Consider the following 9,391-nt stretch of genomic DNA (forward strand, 5'->3'; position numbering starts at 1 on the left):
CAATTTAGGACTTCTCTGTTTAATGAGCTGGATAAGAGCACTTGCCCCAGCTGCACTGCTAACGTTTACTTTGCCCCTTATTCAACCCTTCTACGTAAACTATTCAATTAGTGCCGGATTAGGAGCGCTTTCAGGGATGTGCTTTCCAGTCTGCTGGGGACTGAAGTTGCTGACTGAGAGAGGACTGTGACACCAACTGCCTGCAGAATAAGGAGTCCAGGATTCGAGATTGGTGCAATTAGTAACAGAGGGAAAGTGAAGTGAATTGTGGAACTATCAGCAGTCTTGCAGTATCTTAGGCCTGTGCTTGTAACTTCAATGGATTGTCCTCACAGCTACAGTTTAGCTACGACTGTCACATTCATCCATTTAGCTATGACCACTGACCGTATCACTACACTACAGCTATGACCAGGTCACACTACGACTTAGCTACGACCATATCACACTGCGGTTTAGCATGTCACATTTCAATTTACACAATTAATGGATTGTGCCTGATTCGTCCTATTGAACCTAAAGCAAAGTAGTTCACTGGTAAATCACACTTTCCTCCCATTCCCTCTGTGTAACATTCTGAACAGGATCTTTACACTGACTTTACTAAATTGCAGTTTGTCCTGAACGTGAATCTTAATGTGTCCAGGGACAAAAAGATTTCACTAAATTTTGTAGAAAGAAAACAGATGGCTGGGGATCGGATGGAGATTCTGGTATATTGAGGCTGACTGGGGATGACCAATTACATCCCAAAACATTTTCTTCAGTGAGACATGAGCTCAACTTATCTCCAGCCAAGCTTGTAGAAGGGACTAATCACTGCAGTTACACAGTATGGGAATATTTAACACAATTGAAAAAACAAATCAGCCATGACTACATCAGCAGGTGGACCACAGAAAGGCATTTACAATGTACCTCACAGTGCATCCTAGCTAAAGTGGGGGAATGACAGAGAGGCAGCAAGACAGAGAGAACGAGGGAGAGAGAGAGGGTGAAATAGAGAATTGAGAAGCAGAGATAGAGGAGAGGCAGAGAGATAGAGATAGATGCAAGAGAGAGACAGAGAGAGAGGAAACTGTTTTTCTTTCACACATGCTGTCCTAAGCTGGGTTGCTCTAATTCTAATGCTGACTATCAGGGTGCTCCTAGCTTTGTGACACGCACCACCAACATAGCCTGTCCCTCTCACTCACCCCTCCCTCTCCCCCACCCCCAAACCTTCTTCTTTCTTTCTCTTCCCTCTCTCCCATCCTCACACCCTTCCTAAAACTCCTTCTCCCCTCTTCCTCCACTTTCCCTCTCCCCCAGTCCCCTCACGTCTTCCTTTCCTTCCCCTCTCTCTTCCCATCCCCTACCCCTCACATCTCCCTCTCCCCTTTTCCCTCCCTGCCCCTCTCCCTTTCTTCTCCCTCCCTCTTCCCCTTCCTCTCTTGCCACTTCCCCTCCCACTCCCTCTCACTTCTTCCATTGCCTCTCCCCTGTCTCTGTCCTCTCCCCTCCAGTGGCCCTCCAGCGCTCATTTCTCAGGCTGAGGTCTGTGTGTGCGTGTGCATGTACATGCGTGTTTGATCAGTGATGGCTCTCTAGCCCAGGCTGACCCAATGTCTGCAGTGAGGGAAGATCAGCGGGGACTGTTCATCCTGTCACTGAGCATCATCCCAACACGACTGAGGGACTTCAGTTGTCTGGAGAAGCTGGGGTTGTTCTCGTTAGAGCAGAGAGGTTTCAGGGGGAGATATGATTGAAGCATTCAAAATAATGAACAGTTTTGATAGATTAAATAAGAAGGGTCAGTAACCAGATTTAAGGTGATTAGCAAAAGGACCATGGACTTGAAAAGGGAAAATCCAAAATCCAAAGGGTTATGTGGAAAGTGCAGTGGAATGGGGCTAATTATTTAGAGCTGGCACAGCTATGATGGGCCAAATGGCCCCTTTGCTGTTGTCTAATCTATGAATAAGGTGTTATCATCAAAGATGATCCATGCCTCCGGAGCAAAATTAACACGGAGGTCCATGGTCGTCGACACCATCTTAAGGAATGGTATCTGAAGAGAGAGAGTTTTTCTGTTGTTGGGATTTGTCTCAATAACTTGGAGCTGTGTTTTCCACAAGGCGTTAACATGGTGAACACAGATTTACACACTGCTCTGGGCAGGAGATGTGAGGGGTAGGGGATGGGAAGAGAGAGGGGAAGGAAAGGAAGACGTGAGGGGACTGGGGGAGAGGGAAAGTGGAAGAAGAGGGGAGAAGGAGTTTTAGGGAGGGTGTACTGCAATGTAATAGCAACCCTGTCTTAATCCTGCCTTAGGAGTCAGCAGCAGCTGGAAGAAACACTTTCGTTTCTGTGAGGGATGGATTAGAGCTACAAGCTGCAGTACATCCCCAACAGAAGTAATTCAAGTGAGGGTCTGTCCTGTTGCAACCAGTGACAGCTGGAAACCCAACCAGCCCTCTCCAAATCAAAGTTTGCAGTGAATTAAATTCCCCTTTTCCCTAGGACAAATTTAGGCTTCCTGGTCGGAAATTCTTGACATCAAATTTCAGGGAGGGGAGAGAGACAGAAATGTCAGGCTGCCTCTGATGTTACTTGAAGCGGAAGGATGGTTTTGAAAGAGGAGGGATTAGTTTACACGTTGAGCGTTTGAATCCCAAACCAGGAAACCCCCTGGGAAACCTCATAAATTGTACCGGAATACATGGATGAGAGAAGGCTATTCAGCCCCTTGGGCCTGTACACAGGAACAGGAAGAGGCCATTCAGTCCCTCAAGCATATCTCATAGAAATACGAGGGGCCATTCATAAATTTCAACAGATAAATGTATTTTGACACAGTTAAATGTGAGGTATTACGTTTTGGTAAGTAAAATGAGGCAGTCAAATTTGGAAAATAAGAATTTAAATGGGGTAATGGGGACCTGGGTGCACAGATACACAAATTATTAAAAGTTGTGACCCTGGTCAATAAGGCTATAACAAAAAAAACAAAGCACTAGGGGATAGGTTAGGAGGAATAGAGTGTAAAATAGAGAACTTATGTTAAACATTAGTTCAGCCACACATAGAGTACTGTCCTGGTTGTCATATTATAAGAGGGATATTGAAGGACTGGACATGGTGCAAAAAAGAGTTACAAGTATCACACCAGTTAAAACTATCAGGAAAGGCAAAGAGGCTGAATCTCTTTGTGACCTGACAGAGGTCTTTAAAATTATGAAGGGGGTTTGATAGAGTGGATACAGTAAGCATGTTTCCACTTGTGAGGAAAGAAAAGAAAGACTTGCTTTTCTATCGTACCTTTCACAACTGTAGACATTATTTCACCTTTGGATTTGAGGTCTGGATGGGGTTTCTTTAGGGTTTGCCTGTTAACCTAAGAATGTAACCATAGACTGTTAGCCATAAAAACCATCCTTGTTTATTTACAGATCCATATACATCTCAGTACTCTACATGAGGTTGTACTTCTGCTTCCCATCAGACCTCAGTTACTTAGTCATGTGACATTGCATTATAGTTACATCAGTATCAGGTGCTCCTGATGTTAACTCTTTACTTTACATCTCCCTCCAAGTCTTTATCGCAACTAGAAACACACGAAGTCTTAGATTTCACAGGGTTAGTCTCTGTGGTGCCATGACCAATCTGCCTGATCTAGTCCCGATTTCATTTTGAGGTTGAGGACGAACGAACTGTACTGCCATCTTTCAAAAGCAGTGTCTTCCACCTAGGTGGGCTGTAGAGTTTCTACTTGTTTCTGATTCCTTGTCTCCATCCAGATCTAAATAGTATGTCCAAGGTTCCATAGGTTTCCTTCCCAACGATATCAAGGCTCCTCAGTTCCTTCTAATATCTCCCTGGTCCATCTCAATTCTATAAGATTTCGGATGCAGAGCTCTTTCTATTACAATGCTCTCTTTCTATTGATCTCAGATCCATACTCTGTAGCACTTTCAAGTCTCGTGCTCTGTATCTGAAGTTGAAATTATGAGCTTGACATTCTCTTTGTTACTCCTCACACTTCCAACTGACTCATGATCATCTGAGGTAATATTGGGTTGTAGTATTTGTTGTAGAGCTGGAAGTTGTGTTTGCAGCCATCTTCCTATCAACAGTTCTGATGGCAAGAGTCCATTTTTTAGCAGTGAGGTCCTGTAGTTAAGAAGGGCTAAGTTAATATCTTCACGCATTTTCATCAATTCCTTGATTGTTCAAACTCCTCTTTCTACTTCTGTGTTCGATTGAGGATTTCTAGGCAAACTAGTCACATTTATGAAACTATATTCCTCTGCAAACTTGCAAAACAGCTTGTCAGCAAACTAAGGTCTGTTGTCTGACACCACAGCCTCCAGGATGTCATGCGTCATGAAGATTCTTCTTAGTGATGTAGTGACTGTCTCTGGCGTGGTACTATGCAGTCTACTCACTTCAAACCATCTGGAGCAGTAATCAATGACGATGATGAAAACTTTGCCTTTAAACTCAAATAAATCCATTCCCAGGCGCTGCCATAACCTCGAAGGAAAAGTGGATGGTGCCAGTAGTTTGCTCTGCTGTTGGCTATTCGCTGCACACATAAGGCAATTCATGATTAACTCTTCAATGGAGTCACTGATGCCTGGCCACCAGACTAACTGCTGGGCTTTTGCTCGGCATTTTGCTATTTCCAAGTGACCTTGGTGGATTTTCTGGAGAATGTCGAGTTGAAGTGTTTTTGGGATGACTAATCTGTTGTTAAAAACTAAGGAATCATTGATGATTGTGAGATGTTTTCTCTGCTTGAAGTATTGGCAAACTACTGGGTTATACTCTGGCCCTCCGTTCTGGCAGTAAGCTTTATTTGGATGCATTTGTTGCCCTGCTGTTGTGCTTGCTTAATCTCTTGGAGTCTTTTTTCCATGACTGGCAAGTGTTTAGTAGTAAGTGAAGTATATTCTTCCACTTCCTCAAAAAAATTTAAACCTTCCACTGGTATTCTTGAGAATGCAACTGCTGTTACGGTACTTTCCTTGAACATACTCTGGAACTGAATTGTATCTCATGAGTCTCAGTCTTAAACGTTGAATTCTAGGTGCAATTTTTGCAATTTCTTTTAGGTTAAGAAGAGTAACCAAAGGTTTATGGTCAGTTTCAATTTTAAACCTTAAACCCATGACATAACCAGAGAACTTCTCACAGGCCCATGTGGCTGCTAATGCTTCTTTATCAATTGTTGCATAACTCTTCTATGTGTCTGTGAGAGATCTTGAGGCTTCTCTCTCTCTCTTGCTCCCAAACACACACACACAGATGCACACACACACACACACACACACACTCTCTCTCTCTCACTCTGACATTCACATACTCTCTCTCTCACTCTAACATTCACACACACTCTCTCTGTCCCACAGACACACTCACACTCACTCTCTCGCTGACACACACACACACATTCTCTCTTTCAGACACACACACACACACTCTCTTACTCTCTCACTCCTGAACATACATACACACTCTCTCTCTCTCCCAGCTCATACACACATACTCTCTCTCTTTCTCTCCCTCACACATTCGCAATTACTCTTTCTCCGTCTCTCTCACTCCCGCACACACACTCACTCATTCTCTCTCTCTCCCGCTCACACATATGCAGACACACACACATTCCCTCTGTCTCACTCCCACACACACATTCCCCCTCTCACTCCCACACACCCATGCAAACTCTGTCTCTCCCTCTCTCCTACTCCCACACACACTCTCTCTCACTCCCACACACATGCACAGATTCTCTCACTCCCACACACTCTCTCACTCCCTCACGGTCTCTGACTCCCTCAAGGTCTCTCACACCAACGCGTGCACACACTCACTCCCGCGCACACACACATTGTCTCTCTCTCTCACTCCCACACACTCACACACGCTCTCTCACTCCCACACTCACACACGCTCTCTCACTCCCACACGCAAACATGCTCTCTCTCTGCCATGCACACATTCTCTCACTCCCACACCCACACAGACCCACGCACACTCTCTCACTGCCACGCACACATTCTCTCACTCCCACACCCACACTCTCTCTCTCACTCCCTCCCATACCCACACTCTCTCTCTCACTCCCTCCCACACCCACACACACACACACTCCCTCCCTCCCACCCACCCACACACACACAATCCCTCCCACCCACACCCACACACACTCCCTCCCACCCACACCCACACACACTCCCTCCCACCCACACCCACCCACACTCCCTCCCACCCACACCCACACACACTCCCTCCCACCCACACCCACACACACTCCCTCCCACCCACACCCACCCACCCACACACACTCCCTCCCACCCACACCCACCCACACACACTCCCTCCCACCCACACCCACCCACACCCACTCCCTCCCACCCACACCCACCCACACCCTCCCACCCACACCCACTCCCTCCCACCCACACCCACCCACACCCACCCACACCCACCCACACCCACTCCCTCCCACCCACACCCACACACACCCACTCCCTCCCACCCACACCCACCCACACCCACCCACACCCACTCCCTCCCACCCACACCCACTCCCTCCCTCCCACCCACACCCACCCACACCCACTCCCTCCCACCCACACCCACTCCCTCCCACCCACACCCACCCACACCCACTCCCTCCCACCCACACCCACCCACACACCCTCCCTCCCACCCACACTCACCCACACACACTCCCTCCCACCCACACACACTCCCTCCCACCCACACCCACACACACACACACACTCCCTCCCACCCACACCCACACACACACACACACTCCCTCCCACCCACACCTACACACCCACACACACTCCCTCCCACCCACACCCACACACCCACACCCACACACACTCCCTCCCACCCACACCCACACACACTCCCTCCCACCCACACCCACACACACTCCCTCCCACCCACACCCACACACACTCCCTCCCACCCACACCCACACACACTCCCTCCCACCCACACCCACACACACTCCCTCCCACCCACACCCACACACACTCCCTCCCACCCACACCCACACACACTCCCTCCCACCCACACCCACACACACTCCCTCCCACCCACACCCACACACACTCCCTCCCACCCACACCCACACACACTCCCTCCCACCCACACCCACACACACTCCCTCCCACCCACACCCACACACACTCCCTCCCACCCACACCCACACACACTCCCTCCCACCCACACCCACACACACTCCCTCCCACCCACACCCACACACACTCCCTCCCACCCACACCCACACACACTCCCTCCCACCCACACCCACACACACTCCCTCCCACCCACACCCACACACACTCCCTCCCACCCACACACACTCCCTCACACACACTCTCTCTCTCTCTCCCTCACACACACTCTCTCTCTCACTCCCACACACACTCTCTCTCTCTCTCTCTCACTCCCACACACACACACTCTCTCTCTCTCACTCCCACACACACACTCTCTCTCTCTCTCTCTCACTCCCACACACTCTCTCTCTCTCTCTCACTCCCACACACACTCTCTCTCTCTCTCACTCCCACACACACTCTCTCTCTCTCTCTCTCACTCCCACACACACTATCACACACATACACTTTCACACCCACACTTTCACACCCACACACCATATCTCACACCAATGCACACACACTCACTCTCACACGCACTCTCTCTCTCCTGCACACATGCACACTTTTTTCACTCTCTCGCTCCCGCACACGCACTCTCTCGCTCCCGCACACGCACTCTCTCGCTCCCGCACACGCACGCACTCATTCTCTCTCTCTCCCACTCACACATATACAGACACACACACATTCCCTCTGTCTCACTCCCACACACACATTCCCCCTCTCACTCCCACACACCCATGCAAACTCTGTCTCTCCCTCTCTCCTACTCCCACACACTCTCTCTCACTCCCACACACACACTCCCTCCCACCCACACACACACACTAACTCCCACCCACACACACACTCACCCACCCACCCACACACTCACACTCTCTCCCACCCACCCACACACACTACCTCCCACCCACCCACACACTCACCCACCCACCCACACACTCACACTCTCTCCCACCCACCCACACACTCACCCACCCACACACACACACCCTCCCACCCACCCACACACACACACCCTCCCACCCACCCACACACACACACACCCTCCCACCCACCCACACACACACACACCCTCCCACCCACCCACACACACACACCCTCCCACCCACCCACCCACACACACACACACTCCCTCCCACCCACACACACACACACTCCCTCCCACCCACACACACACTCATACACATTTTCTCTCTCTCTCACTCCCACACACATAAGGAATAGGAACAGGAGTAGACCATTCAGCCCCTCAAGCCAGCTCCACCATTCAACAAGATCACGGCTGATCTTCTTGTGTTTCGAATTCCACATTCTCACCTACCACCTTTGATTCCCTTGCCTAACAAGAATCTATCTACCTCTGCCTTAAAAATATTCACTAATCCTGCCTCCACTGTTTTCAGAGGCAGAGTTCCAAAGTTGCACAATCCTCAGAAAAAAAAATTCTCCTAATTTCTGCCCTAAAAGAGCGACCCCTAATTTTAAAACAGTGCCCCCTAGTCCTGGACTTACCCACAAGAGGAAACATCACTTCGCGTCCACCTTGTCAAGGCCGTTCAGGATCTCGTATACTTCAATCAAATCACCCTTCACTCTTCTAAACTCCAGTGGAAACAAGCCCAGTCTGTCCAAACTTTCCTTATAAGACAATCCACTCATTCCAGGTATCAATGTAGTTAACTCCCTCTGAACCGCCTCCAATGCATTTACACCCTTCCTTAAATAAGGAAACCAAAACTGCACAGTGTTCAAGGTGTGACCTCACCAATGCCCTTACTTTTAAGTTCAATCCCTCCCGTGATAAAGGATAGCATTCCATTAGCCTTCTTAATTACTTGCTGTATGTGCATACTAACTTTTTGTGACTCATATACTAGAACACCTAGATCCCTCTGCACCTCAGAATTATGCAGCCGTTCTCCATGTAAGTAATAACCTGCTTTTTTGTTCTTCCTGTGAGGCAGAGTTCCAAAGTTCCTGAGTTCCAAATGTGAATAACTTCACATTTTCCCACATTAAACTCGATTTGCCAGATCTTTGCCCACTCACTCAAACTATCTGTATCCGTCTTCAACCTCCTCATGTCCTCTTCACAACATCCTTTCCTACCTATCTTTGTGTCATCTGCAAATTTAGCTGCCATGTCTTCACTCCCCTCATCCAAGTCATTGATGAAAATCGTAAAAAGTTGAAGCCCCAGTACAGACCCCTATGGG

Source organism: Cetorhinus maximus, chromosome 5 (genome assembly GCF_964194155.1).
Source record: "Cetorhinus maximus chromosome 5, sCetMax3.hap1.1, whole genome shotgun sequence".
Classification (NCBI taxonomy): Eukaryota; Metazoa; Chordata; class Chondrichthyes; order Lamniformes; family Cetorhinidae; genus Cetorhinus; species Cetorhinus maximus.